Below are 15,236 nucleotides of genomic sequence, written 5' to 3' on the forward strand. Positions count from 1 at the left end.
AAGCGCCTGCGGCCACTGAGCCCGCGGGCAGAGGCGCCGCGGGGCAGCAGCGCGGGCTGAGGCACCGCAGGGCAGCGGCGCCTGTGGCCGCTGCTCCCATGGGCAAAAACCCCGCAGGGGCGGCCGCCAGCGAGACAGCACCACCTGCGGGCGCTGACTCGCGGGCAGAACCGCCCGCGAATGCGGCGGCGCCCGCGGGGGCGCCCACCTGTAGCGGCAGCGACCCCAGCGGGCGTGCCACCTGCAGGCGAGGGCAGTGCCCTCGCCCTCGCCGCACAGGCCGCCGCCAGCAGGGTGGCGGCGGCGGCGCAGCAGCAAGGGGGAGAAGGGCATTAGGGTTTTCTGAGCAAAAAGACAGTTTTGCCCCCTCGGAATTTGAGAAATTCCAGTTTCTGTCTTTTGTCCAAATTACGAAAATACCCTTAGGAATTGAGAAATTCCCTATATATCCCTGATTTCAGAAAATATTAATTAATTAAAAGGTTTAGTTGATTATTATTTTTATTATTATCTAGTAGTCCTACATGATGATGATTATTTATACATGTGATGTATGATGAGTGGACGGATGATCATGGACCGTGTGATGTGTGTACTTGTGATTATTATTATTGAGGTCTGCGAACCTCCATTATATTTCTCGTTTATTGTCGGGCCTGCGTGCCTATGATTAAGTTGTAATCACATCAGAGGCGCAGCGGGAGCGTGGATGCCATAGCGGGACCCACGAGACGGACGATCGTGATGCATGGAGATGCATCAAGATGTCGACGGAACCGACGAGGACGAGATGGACGATCACAAGGCATAGAGATGCACCGTTGCACACATAGATCTTGATGTGAGTGATTAGGCCTACTGGCTCGGGCCTAATCATATTAGGTTGTGGTCTATGATCATCTGGTGTGATTGCTTATACACATACTAGATATGTATATATATTTGCATGCGATGTAGATATATATTAAATATGTATATGTGTGACATGTCATATTAGGAGACCAAATCATAGAAACATCTCTCGATAAAATTAAGTCGGTAAACGTGAGGCAATTAGATTGACCCACGTGGCCTTCCATCGTTATGAGTAGGAACCGAATCCCGGTGTAGGTTGAGTTGGTCGAGTCCCTCGAGACTCACCTATATCGCGATTCGCTATCTTGCTTACGACATAGAGATGTCACCGGTGACCTGAGGGCATGATATGCTTGGTCGAGTCCCTCGAGGGTATATCATCAAATCAGACTCATCTTGTAACGAAGGTGTTGACTTAACCGAGCATCATGGTTGGTCGAGTCCCTCGAGGCCATGGTGATTCGGAGGCCGAACAGGACGGGAATCACAAGGAGTTGTGATCGGCAAGAGTTGTCTACCTTTTAGGCTTAGTGTGATTGGTCGAGTCCCTCGAGGTTACACTAAGACGCTGATTGGATCCTGATCCCCACTAGAAGTCTGCCGGAGACTTCCGTTTCACGTGCTGAGGGTGTCGCGTGACTCGTTAGTAAAATAGTGGGAGCATATTAAGATAGAAGTCCATATCTTGATAGTTTATTTCTTGCAAAATCTGCATGTTATTCATTTTTGCTACATCTTTATTTTCAGAAAATGTCGCTTTCAAATCCCTTACGTGGCATACTTGATGTCAACCGCCTCACTGGTCCAAATTATACGGATTGGCTCCGTAACTTGAGAATTGTTCTCACAGCGGAGAAAATCGTGTACGTCCTTGATACAGTGATGCCTACGCCCGAAGAAGGGGCAAGCGAGGATGAGATCGCTCGCTACGTGAAGTACATTGATGACTCCACTCTTGCTCAGTGCTATATGTTGGGCTCTATGACTCCAGAGTTACAGAGACAACATGAAAAGATGGATGCCAGATCCATTCTCCTACATGTCCGTAAATTGTTTGAGGAACAGGGAAGGACTCAACGATATGAGATATCCAAGAGCCTTTTCCGCGCTAGGATGACTGAGGGGACACCGGTTCAGAACCATGTCCTAAAGATGATTGAGTGGATAGAGAAACTCACAGGTCTAGGAATGGTCCTAGAGGATAACTTGTGTGTGGACATTGTGCTTCAGTCCCTACCAGATTCCTTTTCACAGTTCATAATGAACTTTAATATGAACAAGCTTGAGGTGACTCTCCCAGAGCTCCTCAATATGTTGAGGGAGGCAGAGAGTACTATTAAGAAAGAGAAGCCAGTTCTCTACACTGGTGAGACCAGAAAGAAAAGGAAAGCAGAAAGGTCCCTTAAGAAGGGAAAGGGCAAGGGCAAACAAGGTAAAGCAAAGGTTGCTAAGAAAGACCCAACAAAGGACAAAGGCCAGTGCTTCCACTGTGGTAAAGATGGGCACTGGAAGAGAAACTGCAAAGAGTACCTTGCAGAAAGGGCGAAACAAAAGCTTGATGAAGCTTCAGGTACATTCATGATCAGTCTTCATTTGTCAGACTCTTATGATAACACATGGGTATTAGATACCGGTAGTGCTTATCATATATGTAATTCGTTGCAGGTTCTGGCAAGGCCTAGGAGACTAGAGAGAGGCGAGATGGACCTCAAGATGGGTAATGGAGCAAAAGTTGCTGTATTAGCTGTTGGCGAGGTCGCCCTACATCTGCCTAGTGGAGCTTTTATTGCATTAGATGCATGTTATTTTGTTCCTTCTATTATCAAAAACATTATCTCCATTTCATGTTTAACAGTTAGTGGATATAAATTTGTTTTTGAGAACAATGGTTGTTCGATATTATTAGATGATAAGATCATCACGAAAGGAACATTGCATAATGGTTTATTTATGTTAGACATCACTCCACATATCATGAATATAAATGTGTCCAAAAGGAAACGAGATGAGTTGAACAGTGCCTACCTGTGGCATTGTAGGCTAGGTCACATCCATGAAAGAAGGATTCAAAAGTTGCTAAATGATGGATATCTAGATCCATTCGACTATGTGTCATATGCAACTTGTGAGCCTTGCATTCGTGGAAAACTGACCAACTCTCCATTTAGTGGAACTGGAGAGAGAGCCACTGAGTTGTTGGAACTCATACATAGTGATGTATGTGGACCCATGTCAACTCATGCCATTGGAGGTTACTCCTACTTCATTACATTTACTGATGATTTCTCAAGGTATGGATATGTGTACTTAATGAAGTACAAGTCCGAGGCCTTTGAGAAATTCAGAGAGTATAAGAATGAGGTGGAGAACTAGACTGGAAAGAGTATCAAAACTCTTCGATCAGATCGAGGAGGTGAGTACTTAAGTACAGAGTTTACTCACTTCCTCAAGGACCATGGGATATTATCCCAATAGACACCTCCTTATACACCTCAGCTCAATGGTGTCTCTGAAAGGAGAAATCGTACATTATTAGATATGGTACGGTCCATGATGAGTTTCGCTGACCTACCCATCTCATTCTGGGGATATGCCCTAGAAACCGCAGCTTACCTTCTGAACAGAGTTCCAACTAAGTCGGTGGTGTCTACACCATATGAGATATGGAAAGGGAAGAAGCCTGATCTTAAAGTAGTTAAGATTTGGGGCTGCTCTGCCCATGTTAAAAGACACAACCCCGATAAGTTAGAATCAAGGACAGGGCGATGTAAATTTGTGGGATACCCCAAGGAAACTTGTGGGTATTACTTCTATCATCTCGAGGACCAAAAGGTCTTTGTAGCTAAGAGAGCAGTGTTCCTTGAGAAGGAACACATTCTTGACGGAGACAGTGGGAGAATGATAGAATTGAGCGAGGTTGGAGAACCAAGCTCAAGCACCACTCTACAGCCCGAGTCTGTTCAGGTATCTAATACACAAGTTTCAACTTTACGCAGGTCTGATAGAGTATCCCATCCTCCTGAGAGATATGTGGGACATATTAGAGCAGAGGATGTAGAGGATATTGATCCTCAGACCTACGAGGAGGCTATTATGAGTATAGACTCCGGGAAGTGGAAAGAAGCCATGAATTCTGAGATGGATTCTATATACTCCAATAAGGTTTGGAACCTAGTTGATGCACCCGAAGGTATTGTACCCATCGGTTGCAAGTGGATCTTTAAGAAAAAGATCGGAGTAGATGGAAAGGTAGAGACCTATAAAGCAAGGCTAGTGGCTAAGGGGTATCGTCAAAGGCAAGGTGTTGACTACGACGAAACTTTCTCACCCGTAGCAATGCTAAAATCCATCAGAATTCTATTGGCTATTGCAGCACACTATGATTATGAGATCTGGCAGATGGATGTGAAAACCGCATTCCTCAACGGGAACCTGGAGGAGGAGGTGTATATGATGCAACCTGAGGGATTCGTGTCCAAGAACTGCCCAGATAAGGTGTGTAGGTTGCTTAGATCCATTTATGGACTAAAGCAAGCTTCCCGAAGTTGGAACATAAGATTTGATGAGGCAATCAGATCTTATGACTTCGTTAAGAACGAAGATGAGCCTTGTGTATACAGAAAGGTAAGTGGGAGCGCTATTAGCTTTTTTGGTGTTATATGTGGATGACATCCTCATCATTGGGAATGACATAGGAATGCTATCCACAATAAAGGCTTGGTTATCTAGACACTTCTCCATGAAGGACTTAGGAGAAGCATCTTATATCTTGGGGATTAGAATCTATAGAGATAGATCCAAAAGGATGCTTGGCTTGTCCCAGTCCAGGTACATAGAAACTATTGTCAAAAGGTTTGGCATGGAAAATTCCAAAAGAGGTCTCATACCGATGAGACATGGGATATCGCTTTCTACGAGTATGTCCCCAAAGACTCCAGAAGAAAGGGCGAACATGGATATGATACCTTATGCCTCAGCAATAGGGTCTATCATGTATGTCATGCTATGTACTAGGCCTGATATAGCGCATGCTCTGAGTGTCACGAGCAGGTATCAGGCGGATCCAGGCTTGGAGCACTGGAAAGCAGTAAAGTGTATTCTTAAGTACTTGAGAAGGACTAAGGATCTTTTACTAGTATATGGAGGTAATAGCCTTAAGGTTGAAGGCTACACTGACTCAAGTTTTCAGTCTGATGTCGATGATAGCAAGTCGAATTCAGGGTATGTGTACACCTTGAATGGAGGAGCAGTGTGCTGGAAGAGTTCCAAGCAAGATACCACTGCTGACTCGACCACAGAGGCGGAGTACATTGCTGCATCAGATGCAGCAAAGGAGGGAGTCTGGTTGAAGAAGTTCATCACAGATTTGGGAGTCGTGCCGGATAGTGAGGAGCAGATTTCCCTATATTGCGACAACAACGGGGCAATTGCTCAAGCGAAGGAACCTAGGTCTCATCAGAAATCTAAGCATGTTCTGAGGAGGTTCCACCTTATCAGAGAGATCGTGACCCGAGGAGATGTAGCAGTGGAAAGAGTTACATCCGAAGATAACATTGCAGATCCACTAACAAAGCCATTGTCTCAGATTGTCTTTGAGCGTCACAGGGGTCTGATGGGGATCAGACACATAGGTGATTGGCTTTAGGTCAAGTGGGAGATTGCTAGTCATAAGTGCCCAGCAAGCCAATCACGTGAGTGATGGCACGTGTGACTTGATACAGAATCTTTTTGCTTATTATATTTTGGCGTATATCACTTTATAACTATTGCATAAATGCATATATATTGTGATGTCCTTGGATTTGTGCAATGGGAATCGGATCGTGATGAGATCACGATAATGAGATCGATTCACCTTTAAACACATATCCTAAATAATCCCGGTCATAGGTTACTCGAGAGGGACATCGTGATAACCGGATAGACTGGTGTGCTGTATACCCGTCCATATGATGGATGCAGCTGGTCTCATAGCTGCTCGTGTAGGGACACTAGGGATACAGTACAGGTGCTCATTGGAGAATGAGTTCACTGATTGATCCGCTTACGGAATGCTGGATGGTTGATGATGCCTTATTGTCAGACAACGATTCCGTAGTCCTAGTGGTGTATCTGGTTCTTAGACTTGAGACACCAAGGATGTCCTGTATGAGTGCTCCACTCTTTAATACCAGACTTATAGGTTTGGCTGTTCCCAGATCTAGTACAGCTGGTCATTGGGAGTGGTAGTCGACCTTACGAGGGCTATTGAGTGTCGATAGAGGATCATCCACTCTCGGTATCATGAGAGGAATATCCCATGTGTTCTTGCTCAGACAAATCCCTGGCCAGGGTCATTCGGGTTGAGAGAGAAAGAGTTCTCCGGGAGAATCCGATTAGAGCGAGACTCGAGTAGAAACCGTATGGGTCTGACAGCACCATGCTCGATATACGGTCTCTGGGATATTAGATGGATGAGGGACTATAGGTACATGGTAACTGAGGACAGACAGGTCCAATGGATTGGATTCCCCTGTATCGTCTGGGGACTACGGCGTAGTGGCCTAGTACTTCCGTAGTCGATGAGTCGAGTGAATTATTACAGAGATAATAATTCACTGAGTTAGAAGGAGTTCTGACAGGTATGACTCACGGCCAGCTCGATATTGGGCCTAGAGGGTCACACACATATGGTAGGCATTGCGATGAGTAGAGGTTCGGATATGAGATATCCGACGGAGCCCTTGTCTTATTGGATGCAGATCCAATACCCACTAGGGAAAGGACCCATTAGGGTTTTGACACGGGATCTCTATAAATAGGAGGGATTCACAGCCTCATAGGCTAGAGTCTTTGCTTGCCCTTCCTATTCTCCTCTCCCTCTCCCCCTCAGAGTAGGCCTGGAGTTTTGAGGAGCGTCGTCGCAACCCTGCTGTGTGGATCACCGCTAGAGAGGAGGACGCTTGACCTCCTTCACCCTCTCCTAAGGATCTGCAAGGAAACAGGGATATACGATCTCCCTAGGTAACACAATCCTTATACGCAGTTTTGAGTTTTACGGATTTTGCGCACCAATCTTCGCATGACGATGAACATCCTTTTGGGAATCGGGGATTTTTGTTTTCTTGTTCTTCCGCTGCGCATATGATGTCGCCCCCTATGATTTCCCAACAATTCTGATGGATTTTAGCATTGCTACGGGTGAGAAAGTTTCGTCGTAGTCAACACCTTGCCTTTGACGATACCCCTTAGCCACTAGCCTTGCTTTATAGGTCTCTACCTTTCCATCTACTCCGATCTTTTTCTTAAAGATCCACTTGCAACCGATGGGTACAATACCTTCGGGTGCATCAACTAGGTTCCAAACCTTATTGGAGTACATAGAATCCATCTCAGAATTCATGGCTTCTTTCCACTTCCCGGAGTCTATACTCATAATAGCCTCCTCGTAGGTCTGAGGATCAATATCCTCTACATCCTCTGCTCTAATATGTCCCACATATCTCTCAGGAGGATGGGATACTCTATCAGACCTGCGTAAAGTTGAAACTTGTGTATTAGATACCTGAACAGACTCGGGCTGTAGAGTGGTGCTTGAGCTTGGTTCTCCAACCTCGCTCAATTCTATCATTCTCCCACTGTCTCCGTCAAGAATGAGTTCCTTCTCAAGGAACACTGCTCTCTTAGCTACAAAGACCTTTTGGTCCTCGAGATGATAGAAGTAATACCCACAAGTTTCCTTGGGGTATCCCACAAATTTACATCGCCCTGTCCTTGATTCTAACTTATCGGGGTTGTGTCTTTTAACATGGGCAGAGCAGCCCCAAATCTTAACTACTTTAAGATCAGGCTTCTTCCCTTTCCATATCTCATATGGTGTAGACACCACCGACTTAGTTGGAACTCTGTTCAGAAGGTAAGCTGCGGTTTCTAGGGCATATCCCCAGAATGAGATGGGTAGGTCAGCGAAACTCATCATGGACCGTACCATATCTAATAATGTACGATTTCTCCTTTCAGAGACACCATTGAGCTGAGGTGTATAAGGAGGTGTCCATTGGGATAATATCCCATGGTCATTGAGGAAGTGAGTAAACTCTGTACTTAAGTACTCACCTCCTCGATCTGATCGAAGAGTTTTGATACTCTTTCCAGTCTGGTTCTCCACCTCATTCTTATACTCTCTGAATTTCTCAAAGGCCTCGGACTTGTACTTCATTAAGTACACATATCCATACCTTGAGAAATCATCAGTAAATGTAATGAAGTAGGAGTAACCTCCAATGGCATGAGTTGACATGGGTCCACATACATCACTATGTATGAGTTCCAACAACTCAGTGGCTCTCTCTCCAGTTCCACTAAATGGAGAGTTGGTCAGTTTTCCACGAATGCAAGGCTCACAAGTTGCATATGACACATAGTCGAATGGATCTAGATATCCATCATTTAGCAACTTTTGAATCCTTCTTTCATGGATGTGACCTAGCCTACAATGCCACAGGTATGCACTGTTCAACTCATCTCGTTTCCTTTTGGACACATTTATATTCATGATATGTGGAGTGGTGTCTAACATAAATAAACCATTATGCAATGTTCCTTTCGTGATGATCTTATCATCTAATAATATCGAACAACCATTGTTCTCAAAAACAAATTTATATCCACTAACTGTTAAACATGAAATGGAGATAATGTTTTTGATAATAGAAGGAACAAAATAACATGCATCTAATGCAATAAAAGCTCCACTAGGCAGATGTAGGGCGACCTCGCCAACAGCTAATACAGCAACTTTTGCTCCATTACCCATCTTGAGGTCCATCTCGCCTCTCTCTAGTCTCCTAGGCCTTGCCAGAACCTGCAACGAATTACATATATGATAAGCACTACCGGTATCTAATACCCATGTGTTATCATAAGAGTCTGACAAATGGAGACTGATCATGAATGTACCTGAAGCTTCATCAAGCTTTTGTTTCGCCCTTTCTGCAAGGTACTCTTTGCAGTTTCTCTTCCAGTGCCCATCTTTACCACAGTGGAAGCACTAGCCTTTGTCCTTTGTTGGGTCTTTCTTAGCAACCTTTGCTTTACCTTGTTTGCCCTTGCCCTTTCCCTTCTTAAGGGACCTTTCTGCTTTCCTTTTCTTTCTGGTCTCACCAGTGTAGAGAACTGGCTTCTCTTTCTTAATAGTACTCCTGTTCCTCAAACAATTTACGGACATGTAGGAGAATGGATCTGGCATCCATCTTTTCATGTTGTCTCTGTAACTCTGGAGTCATATAGCCCAACATATAGCACTGAGCAAGAGTGGAGTCATCAATGTACTTCACGTAGCGAGCGATCTCATCCTCGCTTGCCCCTTCTTCGGGCGTAGGCATCACTGTATCAAGGACGTACACGATTTTCTCCGCTGTGAGAACAATTCTCAAGTTACGGAGCCAATCCGTATAATTTGGACCAGTGAGGCGGTTGACATCAAGTATGCCACGTAAGGGATTTGAAAACGACATTTTCTGAAAATAAAGATGTAGCAAAAATGAATAACATGCAGATTTTGCAAGAAATAAACTATCAAGATATGGACTTCTATCTTAATATGCTCCCACTATTTTACTAACGAGTCACGCGACACCCTCAGCACGTGAAACGGAAGTCTCCGGCAGACTTCTAGTGGGGATCAGGATCCAATCAGCGTCTTAGTGTAACCTCGAGGGACTCGACCAATCACACTAAGCCTAAAAGGTAGACAACTCTTGCCGATCACAACTCCTTGTGATTCCCGTCCTGTTCGGCCTCCGAATCACCATGGCCTCGAGGGACTCGACCAACCATGATGCTCGGTTAAGTCAACACCTTCGTTACAAGATGAGTCTGATTTGATGATATACCCTCGAGGGACTCGACCAAGCATATCATGCCCTCAGGTCACCGGTGACATCTCTATGTCGTAAGCAAGATAGCGAATCGCGATATAGGTGAGTCTCGAGGGACTCGACCAACTCAACCTACACCGGGATTCGGTTCCTACTCATAACGATGGAAGGCCACGTGGGTCAATCTAATTGCCTCACGTTTACCGACTTAATTTTATCGAGAGATGTTTCTATGATTTGGTCTCCTAATATGACATGTCACACATATACATATTTAATATATATCTACATCGCATGCAAATATATATACATATCTAGTATGTGTATAAGCAATCACACCAGATGATCATGGACCACAACCTAATATGATTAGGCCCGAGCCAGTAGGCCTAATCACTCACATCAAGATCTATGTGTGCAACGGTGCATCTCCATGCCTTGTGATCGTCCATCTCGTCCTCGTCGGTTCCGTCGACATCTTGATGCATCTCCATGCATCACGATCGTCCGTCTCGTGGGTCCCGCTATGGCATCCACGCTCCCGCTGCGCCTCCTCATGTGATTACAACTTAATCATAGGCACGCAGGCCCGACAATAAACGAGAAATATAATGGAGGTTCGCAGACCTCAATAATAATAATCACAAGTACACACATCACACGGTCCATGATCATCCGTCCACTCATCATACATCACATGTATAAATAATCATCATCATGTAGGACTACTAGATAATAATAAAAATAATAATCAACTAAACCTTTTAATTAATTAATATTTTCTGAAATCAGGGATATATAGGGAATTTATCAATTCCTAAGGGTATTTTCGTAATTTGGACAAAAGACAAAAACTGGAATTTCTCAAATTCCGAGGGGGCAAAACTGTCTTTTTGCCCAGAAAACCCTAATGCCCTTCTCCCCTTTGCTGCTGCCGCCGCCGCCACCCTACCGGCGGCGGCCCGTGCGGCGGGGCGAGGGCACTGCCCTCGCCTGCAGGCGGCACGCCCGCTGGCGGCGATGCCGCTGCGGGTGGGCGCCCCCTTCGGGCGCCGCTGCCTCCGCAGACGGTGCTGTACCGCCGGGCGGCCGCCCCTGTGGGGGAGTTTCGCCCGCGGGAGCAGCGGCGGCAGGCGTCGCTTCCTTTCGGCGGCAGGCGCCGCTTCCCTGCGGCGCCTCTGCCCGTGGGTTGCCAGCCCCGCCAGCAGCAAGCCTGCTGCAAGCAGACCGCCGGCCGGCTGCTGCAGGCACAGCGCTTGCGCATGCGCCGGCGCTGTGCTGCCTGGCTGCGGCTGCAGCTGCGGCTGCCGCTGCAGGTGGCTGCAGGTATGCAGATCGAGGGCAGCAACTGTTGCTGCCCTTCCTCGCTTTTGCGTCAACGATTTTGACGTCAATATTCTTCCTAAACACAACACACGCAGTTCAAAACCAATCATTCGCACGAACTTACCTGGCTCTGATACCACTGTTGGGAAATCATAGGGGGCGACATCATATGCGCAACGGAAGAACAAGAAAACAAAAATCCCCGATTCCCAAAAAGATGTTCATCGTCGTGCGAAGATTGGTGCGCAAAATCCGCAAAAAACACAAACTGCGTATAGAGATTGTGTTACCTAGGGAGATCGTATATCCCTGTTTCCTTGCAGATCCTTAGGAGAGGGTGAAGGAGGTCAAGCGTCCTCCTCTCTAGCGGTGATCCACACAGCAGGGTTGCGACGACGCTCCTCAAAACTCCAAGCCTACTCTGAGGGGAGAGGGAGAGGAGAATAGGAAGGGCAAGCAAAGGCTCTGATACAGAATTGAGAAGTAACAATGCCTATAACTCATTATCAAGAGATATTTTCATTGAGGATAACTGGTTAGTGATACACTGCATTTCATTCAGATGCTCAATAATAGAAACATCATATTTATATTTTAAGTTCATAAGTTATTTATCAAGAAAGTTTTGTTGCTAACTGTTTTTCTTTCATAGAGACATTTCAACTTTTTTCAAAGAGAATATGTATAATTTTCAATATAAACATGGTGAAAGACACTGTCATCGAGTCACTATCGAATAAACTTAATTGTTTTTCGGTCTAACCTCTTCCACTCATCATCTGTCATAGTTGTGGGTTTTGCACTATCCCCCTACAAAGGTCAAAACAAATCTTTGCAATATAAGAAATCGTTCATTCTTGGTTTTTATATCATCCAATTGTTTCTATTTAAGCTAATCATACGAGAAACAATACCAACCTCCATATTCGAACACAAAAAATTAAATCACCAAAACCTCGTTCTGATACTAGTTGATGGGATAAAAAGAGAAATAAACTTTTGTATACGAACAAATACTAGTACGCCATAGTACGTAATGAAATTAAATAAAAATCACAATCAAATATGACACCAAAATTTATGTGAAAAATCTTTCCAACATGAAGGATAAAAATCATGGGGCATACTAGAGATAATCCACTATAAGAATAATGAATATACAAATCTCAAATTCTTTTGTCCAAAACCCAAGCAACGATCTCAAGAGAGATTACGTCACTATATATAATATCCAAATTCTTCCAAAGTAATCACAGCAAGAATCTACTGTAAATCTGATCTAATATGATATGAGAATACTGTCTGGATGATTGAAAACACTTCCAAGGTAATATCAATGTCCTTATCTTTTTCCCTTTTCTTCACTTGTTTTTCTATCTTTTTCTTTATTTTTTTAATCAAATTGCTACTGTAGTCATATGTCTTGTTACTGTAGTTTTTCTTCTTACTTTCACAGCCTATTTTCACAACCATCATATTTTTCTTATTAGATATAGGATTATATTAAAAAAGAGATTGAGCTATGGGTCATTAAAACTAGACTGAACTCGTGGACTCTCAGCCCAACGTTTCTTCTCCTATGTAAGATCTCTGCGTCTACATTGCCACTGCATTCAGGAATGCTTAATAAAGTTGACCTGTTGGGTGTTACCACAGCAACTCAACTGAGAAGCATGGAAGTGATCTAATGTCCTGCACTAGTGCAGATTAGCTCACCAAATATGATGGTGAGTTGCCAACCTACTGATTTGGAAGCTTCTCAGCAGCCACAAGATTCGTTGTAATCTTTGACTTGGCTGCTGTCCTCGATCTAAATCCATTTTTTCCTTCAGCTTCTAGAAGGAAATATGTTGTCGACAAATCCCAATTCTCATGTGTGATCTTTCTCACCACATCTTGTCTCATGCGATTTAATAGGCAGAGGACTATGAGAAGAAGGTTGGGCCAACATCTTTTCCCTGTATCTCTACTTTTTTGTATTCCTTAAATCACCTGTAATTTGCTGATATAAACTGAAGTTTTCATCCCTATCACCTCAAAATTAATTATGAAATCAATTCTTGTTGATGTGATCTACAAATGATAAGAAGTCCAGAAAACGAAAGACATTCAAACATATGCATCTAATGAGGAAGAACAAAAGAAGAAGAAGAAGAAGAAAACAGTCAGTTTGAACAACATAGAATGCATTTCTGATTTGTATATCATCTAACATTACTTCCTGGGAGAGAAACCCTTTGGCTTATAAACAGAGACTTCCCTTCCCAAAGAAAGAACTTAATTCAAGAGGTCAGCTGGCATGATGATGCAATGAATCCCTTCTCAAAGAAAGAATATATTTTTTCTTGATTTAGGAAGAGATCCCTCCCCAGGTTTATTTAAGAAATCACTGCAATGCAATTAAAAACTCCATTTTGCATAGAAATTTAAATTATACAACACAAATATCAAATTTCATACACTGACAGGATGAGCATACACATCTGATCAGTATAAACTGGCTCTACACTAAGGTGAAGGCCATCTGATTAGTCCTCACCCTTTTATAATATATGTGATAGGATATCATAAACAAAACTGGAATGTGTACATGTCTAAATAAATATACATAAATATTGAATGAATGGTTAACAGTGACACATCATCCTCCAAGTGTCATATGGAGATCCAAGTTTGACCAAACTGTAACACATGAGTTGGAGTTTTGTGTCCCCCATTGGTAGGCAATGTAAGAGCCTCTATATGATAGGGGTTGAACAATGCATGTGAGAGGTTGACATGTCACTGGGGATTATATATGTAATAATTATATGTGTAATAATAAATTTTAATCCATAGATTTCCTAATTCTAATTATATGTGTAAAAATATTTTTTTATTTTTTTTGTAACATATCAAAATAGACATTAATTCGAGTTTGACTCGACTAAATTTGTTTGGAGTCCTCTATGCTTTAGACGTTAAAAGGTTCCTAAAAAACTATTTATTTTTATTTTCTTTTAATTTCAACCATTTATTTTTCGAATTAAAATAATAAAATAAGATAGACTATTGAAATTAAATGAACGAGTTAAACGAATCCTTTATAATTTTTGGAATGATATAAGCTTCCAAAAAGTATATGGAAATTCTTTACCGAGCCAAAGTCATTAAATTAATCTTTTTCTGGAGTATTCTAGTATATTCCTAAAAGCTATTTATCTCACTTTTTTAATATCAACCATTTATTTTTTTAATAAAAATAAATAGATATTTGAAATCAAATAATTTAAATTACTAATTTTGAAGAGACCATTATTATCTTTTCCACGATGAAAAGGAAGGATCCGTAGAATTTGTATCCTTGATGTTGAAAAAAGATATAATCTTCCAAAAAGAGTTTATAGGAAATCTTGACTATTGAGTCAAAGTGATCGAATTAATCATTTTGTAGAATCTTCTAACTTGTTTGTATATTAAATTTTGATGCTACAAATGGGAGTTTTCTATTTAGTATGCAAGAGAATAAGATGTAAATATTCGATGATATTAAATGTTGATTGAACTATTATTGTCAATCTGATGTAAATATTTTTCATACTAGACTAATGCAATCCAAAAACTTAAGTTTAAAAATTATTAGCTAAACTCATATATAAATCATTTGACTCTCTTAATATTTTTCTAATTTTGTTTATCTCTCCTTACACATAAATATCTTGTAACAATATAAACAAAATATTTTTAAAATAATTATATTTTTTTCTCATAAAGCAATCATTGTTTTCTAAAAGATAAGATTACATTTTTACGATCGACCTTCGTTGCCTCTACACTATTGCCTTTAGTCATACTTATTATTGGACTTTCTTCGTGCATTAAAGTTGTTGACCTCGATAAAGGAGAAGGATGTTACCATGACAGGGCTTTCCTTTGTCCTCTCGGTATGATTCATTATGTCAAATGTTGCTCGAACAAATCCATCTGCTACTTCACCCTCATAAGCATCGTTGGCTCTTTTGTCATGAAATATCTTTCTCTCACGGTCACTCTTTTGTCATGAAATATCTTTCTCTCACGGTCACCCTCATAAGCACAAATCCACCTGACCCTCGTCTTTGATGAATCCTACCCCCATCGTCACCTTGAAGACTCATAAGGTCTACCCACCCTTTTCTTCATGAACCTCGATAAGGCCCCTTTGCTATCTTGTGACAC

Source organism: Musa acuminata, chromosome BXJ1-5 (assembly GCF_036884655.1).
Source record: "Musa acuminata AAA Group cultivar baxijiao chromosome BXJ1-5, Cavendish_Baxijiao_AAA, whole genome shotgun sequence".
In the NCBI taxonomy this organism is placed as follows: Eukaryota; Viridiplantae; Streptophyta; class Magnoliopsida; order Zingiberales; family Musaceae; genus Musa; species Musa acuminata.